Source organism: Mytilus californianus, unplaced genomic scaffold, assembly GCF_021869535.1.
Source record: "Mytilus californianus isolate M0D057914Y unplaced genomic scaffold, xbMytCali1.0.p SCAF_104, whole genome shotgun sequence".
Lineage (NCBI taxonomy): Eukaryota > Metazoa > Mollusca > Bivalvia > Mytilida > Mytilidae > Mytilus > Mytilus californianus.
Genome location: NW_026262587.1, coordinates 74,387 through 84,751, shown reverse-complemented (window position 1 = coordinate 84,751; position 10,365 = coordinate 74,387). Strand labels below are relative to the sequence as shown.

Sequence of the window (10,365 nt, the reverse complement as noted above, 5' to 3'; positions counted from 1 at the left end):
AGAAACATTTTATGGGTTGTGTTGGATCAGTGGCATATTAAAACTTTCAACCTTAGCAACGGTCATATTGACCCTATATATAAACGAATGATGCTGAAGAACGGGTTGTGCATTTGATAAATCTAATTCATTTACACACTTTTGGGAGAGAGTCAACATCTAGGACATAACCGAGCTTACAGTAAATAACAATGAACGCTGAAGGTCTTCAAAAGTTCAAACTAAAATTGCTAGTTCCATCTATTTGTTTCAAGTATAATTTATACTTATATATTGGCAGTCAGCAGGGTTTAAGAACACCAGTTGTTCGACCTGTTAGTCAAATGCGTTTTGTTAAAGACTTTTTTTACTTTTTTTGGTCTTTTGGAAATTATTGTTTGTGCTGTATTTAGACCCCTCTACCAAGAAATTTGTTTTACATGCACACGTATAAAAATTGCGGTTTTTATCCAACGCAATCATAGGTTTGAACGTTGTTTTATTATATTTTCCTTCGGGTTTATATGATCCGTTCATCCTATTTCGACTCTTTAAAATTCAAGAGTCTATCCTAAATTGAGGTAAATTATATGGCCTTCCAAATACTGTTTCGATCTCTAACATCACTGAAGAGACATTAATTGTCGAAATCCGGATATGGTGTACAAATTTTTGCACCTCATGTTTGTGGTATACCATCTTTTTCACAAGTTTATTGTTTTCTGTTTGGTATTAAATTAATATTAGATCCATTTCGTTAGATCTGCAATCTAATTAAAATATAGATCTCGGATTTCGTTATACTACGTTATACTACATACGAAGATCTAACAAGTACCCTACAAGGTTTCACTTTTGTGATCTTATATAACGTAATATTTGACCCCAGAAAGTATTTATATCGACTAATCAGAATGCTCCTTATAAACGCGACCTAGGAACATGTTGAAGATGGCGACGTAGAAATGGAAAAACAACATAGAAAATGCATTAACTGAAATTTTGCCTTAGTACAAAGTGAAAGAATTGAAATTTGAGAAGAGACAAATTTTGGAAATCAAAGATTGCATGGTCAGGCTTCCAACATGCTTCAAACGGGCTATGGAAAGAGTTTACATACCAGATATCTGCTACCCGATAATCAAGTCTGCATTCAAAGGTAAATTCTCGAAAATAGAGTATTAAAGGTTGACATTTTTCTATCATTGGGCAACTTCTCGAGTGTTTATTAAAAAAAATCTGTGTGGAGGATTCACAGTGTACTTTAAAAAAACATGACAATATCCCAGAAAATACATTGCAAGTCTTCATTCTCCTAATTCTCCTACCAAAAAATTATAATTTACAAAGTCAATGAAGATATGGGATCAGATAAATCTAAATTCATTGGTAATAGTATATAAATCATAATGTCATCTTATTAATGATATTCTACTGTGTACTTGCAAAGATATACATGTATACTTATGCAGAAGAAGTTTTAATATCAGCATACTTTTTTTACTTCTGTCACACACTGATACATGTTGATATCATGTGGTGCTCCAGATAATTGTTAGGGGAAATTTTCTGCCAAGAAAGAAATTAATTGTTCACTATTCTTGGACTCGGCTACAGTGGGTCAGAATGGCAATTAGTGTTTCAGTGTTCATTAAATATTAGTTTAATGCTTTGTAAAAAAAATAACTTCATCCTGTTTATGTACATATAAAAAAGAAGATGTGGTATTATTGCCAATGAGACAACTCTCCACAAGAGACCAAATGACACAGAAATTAACAACTATAGGTCACCGTACAGCCTTCAACAATGAGCAAAGCCCATATCACACAGTCAGCTATAAAAGGCCCCGAAATGACAATGTAAAACAATCAAACGAGAAAAACTAACGGCCTAATTTATGTAAAAAAAAACGAACAAATAACAAGTATGTAACACATAAACAAACGACAACCACTGAATTACAGGCTCCTGACTTGGGACAGGCACATACATACAGAATGTGGCAGGGTTAAACATGTTAGCGGGATCCCAACCCTCCCCCTAACCTGGGACAGTGGTGTAACAGTACAATATAAGAACGAACTATAAAAATCAGTTGAAAGAGGCAAAAAGTGTTACTTTAACCGTTCCAGAACAAATGGTATAATTGCTGAATTTTTCGTTTCAATCTCTAACTTTAGTTTGCCTCAACCAAATGTTATGAAACTTATACACAATACTTATTACCAAAAAAACTCAGATCAAGCACAAATTTGGGAAGCATCACTTTTACCGTTCTTCAGTTATGTCGTTTTATAACTTTATATGATCTGCAAGAGTGGGCATCATCTGTGTCCTATGGACACATTCCCCATTTATTGTAGTCTTTTATACTCAAATATTTAGCTTTAACTACATGATTGAGTAACTTTGCAGAGGCGGATTTAGAGGGGGAGCTCAGGGGGCTCAGGCCCCCTTTTTTGGAAAAATTTGGTTGTTTATTTAGGGAATCACTGAAGCATGGCTGTACAGGCCCCCATTATGAAGAAAATTTCTGGGTCCGCCACTGCTTTGTTTTCATTTGTAACATTACTAGTATAAATAAGTTTGAAGACTTGATTAAGTAATTATGCTCTTGACTGATAGAATACTCTATCTTTAAATTCAACATGTCTAATACATATACTTGATCAATATATAGAACAAGACAGACGAGGCTATCTCTATCATAGTACATACATGTATGTTAAATTGTTCAGAAAACAACCAACCATCAAACAAAATCAATAGGTATCTTATAAGATTAATGTCTGGAAATGATGATGCTAAACAAAAAGTAAAAAATGTGAAGTGAAATGAAATGAAATGAAATACAAGTTTAAAGATTTGTGTACGGATTCTGATAATAAATACATGTACGTACAAATTTGATTAGGGAATCCACACCTCAAGGACTAATCCCAAAAAGGATTACTCAAGGGCCAGTGTTTTTATTTCCCCAAAAAAAGTTCAAAGATAAGAAGATGTGGATCCTAGAAATGGATTCACAGTGTCAATTTATAAATTTACTTTTAGATAACCTACATGTATATCTGTAAGTAACATTTATTTAATAAAACATTCAGTCATTAACCAGAGGAACATATCAATTAAAATGTGTTTGAATAAACACTAGTATTAAGTAACAGGGTATATGTACATGTAGGTAGGGAAAACCTAAACAAACATGCATGTACATTTTTTCTTCATCTTTTAGTCTGGAAAAGCTAGTAATAATTATTAAAGAAAAAAATTAAATGAGTTCCTCTGAAACGGATGTTAAATAATCTTAAATAAGCTTTATAATGGAGTCAGCATTGTTTTGAAATCAGAATATTCCATAAATATATTTAAATTGATATTTCACATGTTTCAGGAGCAGACATTCTTCCCTGGTCTATATAGCTTCATTGAAAGGAATCAGACACAGAAAGTTTGGGGAAATGAAATTGAGAGTCACTGTGAATAATTCACACACATGCTAGACATAAAGAAATGGCCAGGCACAGGCTCAACTATAGAATCTGTATCAACTGGAAGCAACAGCATTTTCATCAGAAAACTAAAAAGGATGTGAAAAACATGAAACATGCATTTGGAAATGTTCAGCCGCCAAACAAATAGATATGCCAGGAAATGCAAATTGTTTGCTAATATAAATGTCAATGATGTCTGTACAAAAGCAAAGATATAAAAGCCTTTTTCATTTATACATGTAACAGTCATATACAATACAGATTTAAGACCATCAGACAATCTTTAAATCTTTGGAAGCCACAGTACCTAGTCCAAGACATTCCATATTTTCAACTCGTTATGAAGACATATTTGACCAATCTGGTTTCCATTTATAGAAGTTTAAAAATAAGTTTTACATGTACATGACATGATGATCACCAGCAATGAAGGTGATATAGGATATAATATTCAAAGTAGAGAAGTATAAAGTGAATTTGAACCTCCCACCATAATAGCATTCTGCACATTTTGGATCACATATGGATCAAGCTGTTGTACTTGTGAACTAAAAGATTGTTGCTTGGTTGTTGTCAGGTACATTGTACATGTTGACAGTGCTATACGTCTATTAAATAAAATGCAGTTCAGAACAGTTATATTTTAGTAATAGATAGATTTCTTCTGTCTTTATTTGAACGGATAAACCAGATAATTAAAAAAAAAATTTCTGACAACTATGTCTGTTCTGGAACTGAAGACTACCTTCACTTTTTGTATCTTCCTTGTTCATTTTCCTCCAGATAAATTACTGACTATCACCATGAGGCTTATAACATGTATAAGTAGGCTTAATTCCTCAAAGGTCTCCAGTTATGTCCTGTCTGTGACAAAAGTTTCAGAATACAAGACATGCAAGACATGAAATGCTAATCGGACAACAACATTTACTATTTATATGAAGTTTTATATTTCAGAGGGTAGAAATCATGGATTTGTCATACTTAAAATCATAATCATGATAATGTATAAGGAATCCTTATGTTTAGAAGTTTCTGTCAAGACATATGTCCATTGTCCTTATTCCATTTTCATTGTTCAGTGCTCCTTAAAAAACTACATGTGTAGTGATTTTATCGAGTGAATTTGTGGCATATTATAAGTAATACGATATTTGGTATACATGTATGGGATCAAAGGTTTACATGTGTTGTCAGACGGGGTTCAACTTGTCTCTCAATTTTTTGTCGAGCCCCGGGTTCTCATTAAGGCGAGTCCTGGACTCATCATAATCAGTCTGGACTCATCATTTTCAAAACTTGCGAGTCCCAAGATGCATGAAAATTGTAAAATGTTGTATCAACTGAGCACATACATGTATATCACCATTTTATCACAAAAGTTAAAAAATAATCTAAATTTTGTGTAATTAGGGATAGTGATGCGGCGGCGTTAACTCACTTCTTAAAAGCTTAATATTGCAGAAGGTAGAAGATCTGGATGCTTCATACTTTGTATATAGATGCCTTATGATATGAAGTTTCCGTCTGTCATATGTCTATTGTCATTGACCTCATTTTCATGGTTCAGTGACTACTTGAAAAAAAAGTTCAGAATTTTTGTAATGTTAATTTCTCTCTTATTATGAGTAATTGGATAACTATATTTGGTACATGTATGTGCGTACCTTGCAAGGTCCTAATGCCTGTCAGACAGTTTTCATTTGACCTCGACCTTGTTTCATGGATCAGTGAATAAGGTTAAGTTTTCATGGTCAAGTCCATGTCTCAGATACTATCAGCAATAGGTCTACTATATTTGGCGTACATGTATGTAATGATTGTAAGGTGTACATGTCCAGCTGGCAGGTGTCATCTGACCTTGACCTCATTTTCATGGTTCAGTGGTACTAGTTTAGTTTTTGTGTTTTGGTCTGTTTTTCTAATACTGTATGCAGTAGGTCAACTATATTTGGTGTATGGAAATATTTTACAATGTACATATCAGTCTGGCAATCAGTCTGGCAGGTATTTTTTGACCTTGACCTAATTTTCACGGGTTCATTGCTCAATGTTAAGCTTTTGTGTTTTGGTCTGTTTCTCTTAAACTTTAAGCAATATGTCAACTATATTTGGTGTAAGGAATGATTGTAAGGTGTATGCATGTATGTATGTCTGGTAGGTATCATCTGACCTTGACTTCATTTTCATGGTTCATTGGTCCATATGGAATTTCCATGGTTTGGTCTGTTTGTTTTATACTACAAGCAATAGGTCATCTATATTCTGTGTATGGAATGATTGTATTAAAGGTGTACATGTATTTCCCCCTTGGTTTATCTGACCTTGACCTCGTTTTCTTGGATCATAAATGTTAATGTGATACTTGTAGTAAAACTTTATAAGTAGGACTATCAACATAAAATCAATGGTCAGTATAGTAGGCGAGACATTTCAGCGTGTGCACTCTTGTTTCAACTTATAAGTCTACAGATATCTAAATAAAAAATTAAGGTATATACATTAGGTAAAAATAAAATCAAACAAAAGACGGTGTTCATGTGACCCCAACCTCATTTTACCCATCAGTGATTAAGGTTATTTTTTTGTGCAAATTAATATATATTGTGGTTAATTCCATTTCTCAGATTCTACACAATGTATATAAAGCAGAAGGTCAAAGTTTACATATGAACAAGAAGAGATACTATACATGAAACGTTTATATATATGTTAATGATGATGGATAGCTGCTTACAGTCCAGTGGCAAATTAATATGCAAATTCAGGACAAGAATATGTTTATGTGATGTGAATAATAACCCTGCTTTGTTATAGACCGACAGCAACTAAAATAGCAAAAAATAACTAAATGACATCTAGAATGAAACCTGCATGTATATATAAGGCTTCAATAGAAGGAAAGGCAATTGTCTATGCAATATGTCAAGCTCTACTCTTTAATGTGTCTATAAAAGAAGTGAATTAATTCAGCAGAAATATCTTGTTCATTGTGTCTGTGATAATCATTCATGTACATGTACATCACATCACTGCATGTACAAAAATGTACCACATCTATTTTATATAGATCTGTCATATGCATTTAATACACAATTCTGAAAATAAAAAAAATAAAAACTATAGGCCATGCAACATGTACTACAAGTATACAACAGGGTTTATACTTGGTACAGGCACATGAAATGTGATTGAATTTAATGAAATAGTTTTTGTGTCACCTGAGACCATTGTTGCAAAATGTGACACTTAGGGATTACAATCAGCATAATTGTGCAGCAGCATAAACTGTTTGAATAAAGTTTGATATTTCAGAAGATAGATGACCTGGATGTTTTATACCTTGTACACAGATACATTTTTGTGTACCTTATATGTGTAGTCACTAAGTTTCTGTCCAACACATGTCCATTGTCCTTGACCTAATTTTTATGGTTCAGTGACTGCTTGATTAAAAATTATGCTTTTTTTTCTCATTTGAAATTTTCACTTTACAAATGTATTATCTCAGATTCTATAAGCAATAGGTCAACTATATTTGGTGTATAGAATAATTGTTAGATGTACATGTGCATTTTGGATTAGCAGTTTTTATCAAACCTTGACCTCTTTTTCATGGTTCATTCTTTAGTTGTTGTGGTTAAGTCTATTTCTCAAACTAGCAATAAGGCCTCTACATTTGGTGTATGGAATGATTTTAAGGTGAACATGTCCAACACAGGCATTTTTTTCTGACCTTGACCTTTTTCATGATTTATTATTTGTGATTTTGGTCTATTTTGCAGACACTTTGAAGCAATAGGGCCACTATATTCTGTGTATGACTTCTGCAGCCCTTCTATGTCAAGTATATATTGATCTTAAAAAATGACAGGTTATTGATAATTTAGTTTATTGCTTTAATTTCAAATTTAAAAATTTGATTAAAAGGTAAAAAAAGCTAGAATTTTCATTTTGGACTAAGGGAGCTACCATTTGATTTTTATGGGGGGGTGGGGGCTAGGATGAAAAATTTTGTCCTGCATTTTTTTTAGTTGTAATATCTGTCCTGCATTTTTATTTTTCACTCTATTCGGTCCTGCCTTTTTTTTAAGTTTATCCTGATTTTTTTCTTACCTAAATTGTCATCCTGAGGCCATAAAAAAGAATATGTTTGTTTGCCCTAACCCTATCTACCCATATAATAGCTGCCTACTCAAAATCTTTTATTGTCCTGATGTGAAAAAGTTTTTTTTTTAATCAGATAGGCATGAAGACTAAAAATCATCGGACGCTTCAATTACTCTTTAGAGAAAAAAAAGAAAATGCCTACCTACCTACCCACTGTCTCTACCTTTGGGTAGGGTTTGGTCAAACCAAAATATTTTTAAGTGTGGCTTGACTTTTTTTTTGCAAGTGTCTCATCCTGCCTTTTTTTTACTCAAAACTCCTGTCCTGCCTATTTTTTTCAAATTTCATCCTAGCCCCCCCCTAAAAATCAAATGGTAGCTCCCTATATAACTTTTTTCAAATTAACTTGGATTTTAATAAAACTCTATCAATCATATATTGATCTTACAAAATGCAAGGTTATTTGGAAGGCAGGTTTATTGGTAACTGTAAATGTAAGGATTTATTTAAAAGGTAAAAAAGCAAGAATTTTCAGTTCGAGCTAAATTCGCAGCTATCTAAATCATATATTGATATTACAAAATGCCTGGTTATTAGTCCCCTACCGTCAAAGTCGAAGGGGACTTTAGGTTTGCACTCCGTCCGTCTGTCTGTCTGTCCATCCGTCAGTCTGGCAAATCAGTTTTCCAGACTTTTTTTCTTCGTGCTTGAAGATATTGATTTGGTTTTTGGTGTATTGTTTTATCATGACAAGTTACAGATCAAGTTCGAATTTTATTTATCAATTATTATGTCAATGATAGACTAGGATTGGTTTTTTTGTATATATGTATCTGCTACAGCATGGGAATTGTATAGGAAATACACATGTATTTAAATATATAGCCTACTACCTAAGATTTTTTTCTTACTAGATACAAAATAAAAGAGCCCACCCACCCTGACAGTTCACAAAAATTCGTACAGTAAGGCACCTCTCTAGTAGACTCGACCAACTGAGCTAAACAATACTTCACCAGAGCAGCTAATAGAGGACAGTTTTTTTTTCTTGTATGCAAGCCGAGGGGGGTGCTTGTGGCGCTAAACATATATATGTATGGTTTATCAATGCTTAGACTTTTTACATGTCCCATTCAAACTATGCATAGTTTGCACCTCCCTTATCAAAATCCTTGATCCACGTCTGGCAGAGGGAAGCAGTCAGGGGCGGATCCAGCCATTTATAAAAGGGGGGGGGGGGGGGGGTTCCTAACCCAGGATAAAGAGGGGGGGTTCCAACTATATGTCCCCATTCAAATGCATTGATCGTCAAAAAAGGGGGGTTCCAACCCCCGGAAGCCACCCCCCCCCCCCGGGATCCGCCACTGGCAGTGCTATAGTGTACAGTTTAACAGTGTTTACTGTACTCTTTAATTTCCACGATTACGAACCGACCTCAAGTCATAAAGCATATGAGGCACATCTGAAAACATTGACAAACGTCACATATTTCAAATATTCATGGCTATAGTTACAATATGACGACGAAAGAGATTTAAAAACTATTTCCAAAAGATTAACAATCGAAGCGATAAATTTTCAGTCCCATTTTTTTAATTTTTGGATACCCTCGGGACCTTTCAATGAACCTCATTCAAGTAAATATGTTCCGCGTGCGCTGTTCAGATTGGATAACTAGAATTCTGATTGGTTGAAAAAGTCACATGCAAAATCCTTCAGAAGTGAAACCTTATACGGGTAGTTGTTAGATCTTCGTATGTAGTATAACGTAGTATAACGAAATCCGAGATCTATATTTTAATTAGATTGTTAGATCTGGTGATCAATTTATTTGGCAATCGCCATTGGCAGTCAGCAGGGTTTAAGAACATCAGTTGTTCGACCTGTTAGTCAAATTCGTTTTGTTAAAATAGACTTTTTCACTTTTTTTGGTCTTTTGGAAATTGTTGTTTGTGCTTTAATTAGACCCCTCAACCAAGAAATTTGTTTTACATGCACACGTATAAAAATTGCGGATTTTATCCAACGCAATCATAGGTTTGAACGTTGTTTTCAATTTAGACTTTTATATATATATATATATTTGAACGTTGTTTTCAATTTAGACTTGTTTATATATATATATATATATATATATATATATATATATATATATATATAAACGCCTAAAAAGTGTACACAACAACACCAATAACAAAAAAGGAACTATAAATGTAATTATTTATAAATATTTCGGATAACAGATATCCTTCATCAGTAAATATGATAGTGATGTTGAATGAATCATATATCAGTCTACTTAAATTAAACTATAACAATCTTGAAATTTATTCAATAAAAAAGTCAAAAGACGCTTGCACAATTCTAAATATGTGTTAAACACGACATAGGTTATATGACTAATTACAGCAGAGAGTTCAAATATATGCTTTAAATAAAAATAATTAATAATAATAATTTATATTATATATTATACACGTCTATAAACATGTGACAACTTTATGAGGGGCGTAAAGGGGGGGGGGGGGTATCTGCACGAAAGAACGCGAATTAAAATTGCCATTTCACGATGAACGAACAATTAAAAATTTCTTGCACGTTGATCTTTTTACCGATTTCACGAAACACGGTGAATAACGAACCTTTTTCACGGCTGCACGTGAAATAAAAATGGCAAAACATATTGCACGAAAATAACCCTTTACCACCTTCCTTTATGACAGACATTCTCCATCGGATAACACGTGGTTATACAGGACTAGCACCATAATATATACTA

At 33.4% G+C, this 10,365-nt stretch overlaps 1 long non-coding RNA gene across 1 annotated transcript; it reads left to right on the top strand.

The window, feature by feature from the left end:
• Nucleotides 1-875: 875 nt before the first annotated feature.
• On the top strand, nucleotides 876-4,115 carry LOC127719214 (uncharacterized). The gene is made up of 2 exons (XR_007990195.1): nucleotides 876-1,138; nucleotides 3,377-4,115. It is a non-coding gene; the product is annotated as an uncharacterized LOC127719214 (long non-coding RNA).
• Nucleotides 4,116-10,365: the final 6,250 nt, after the last annotated feature.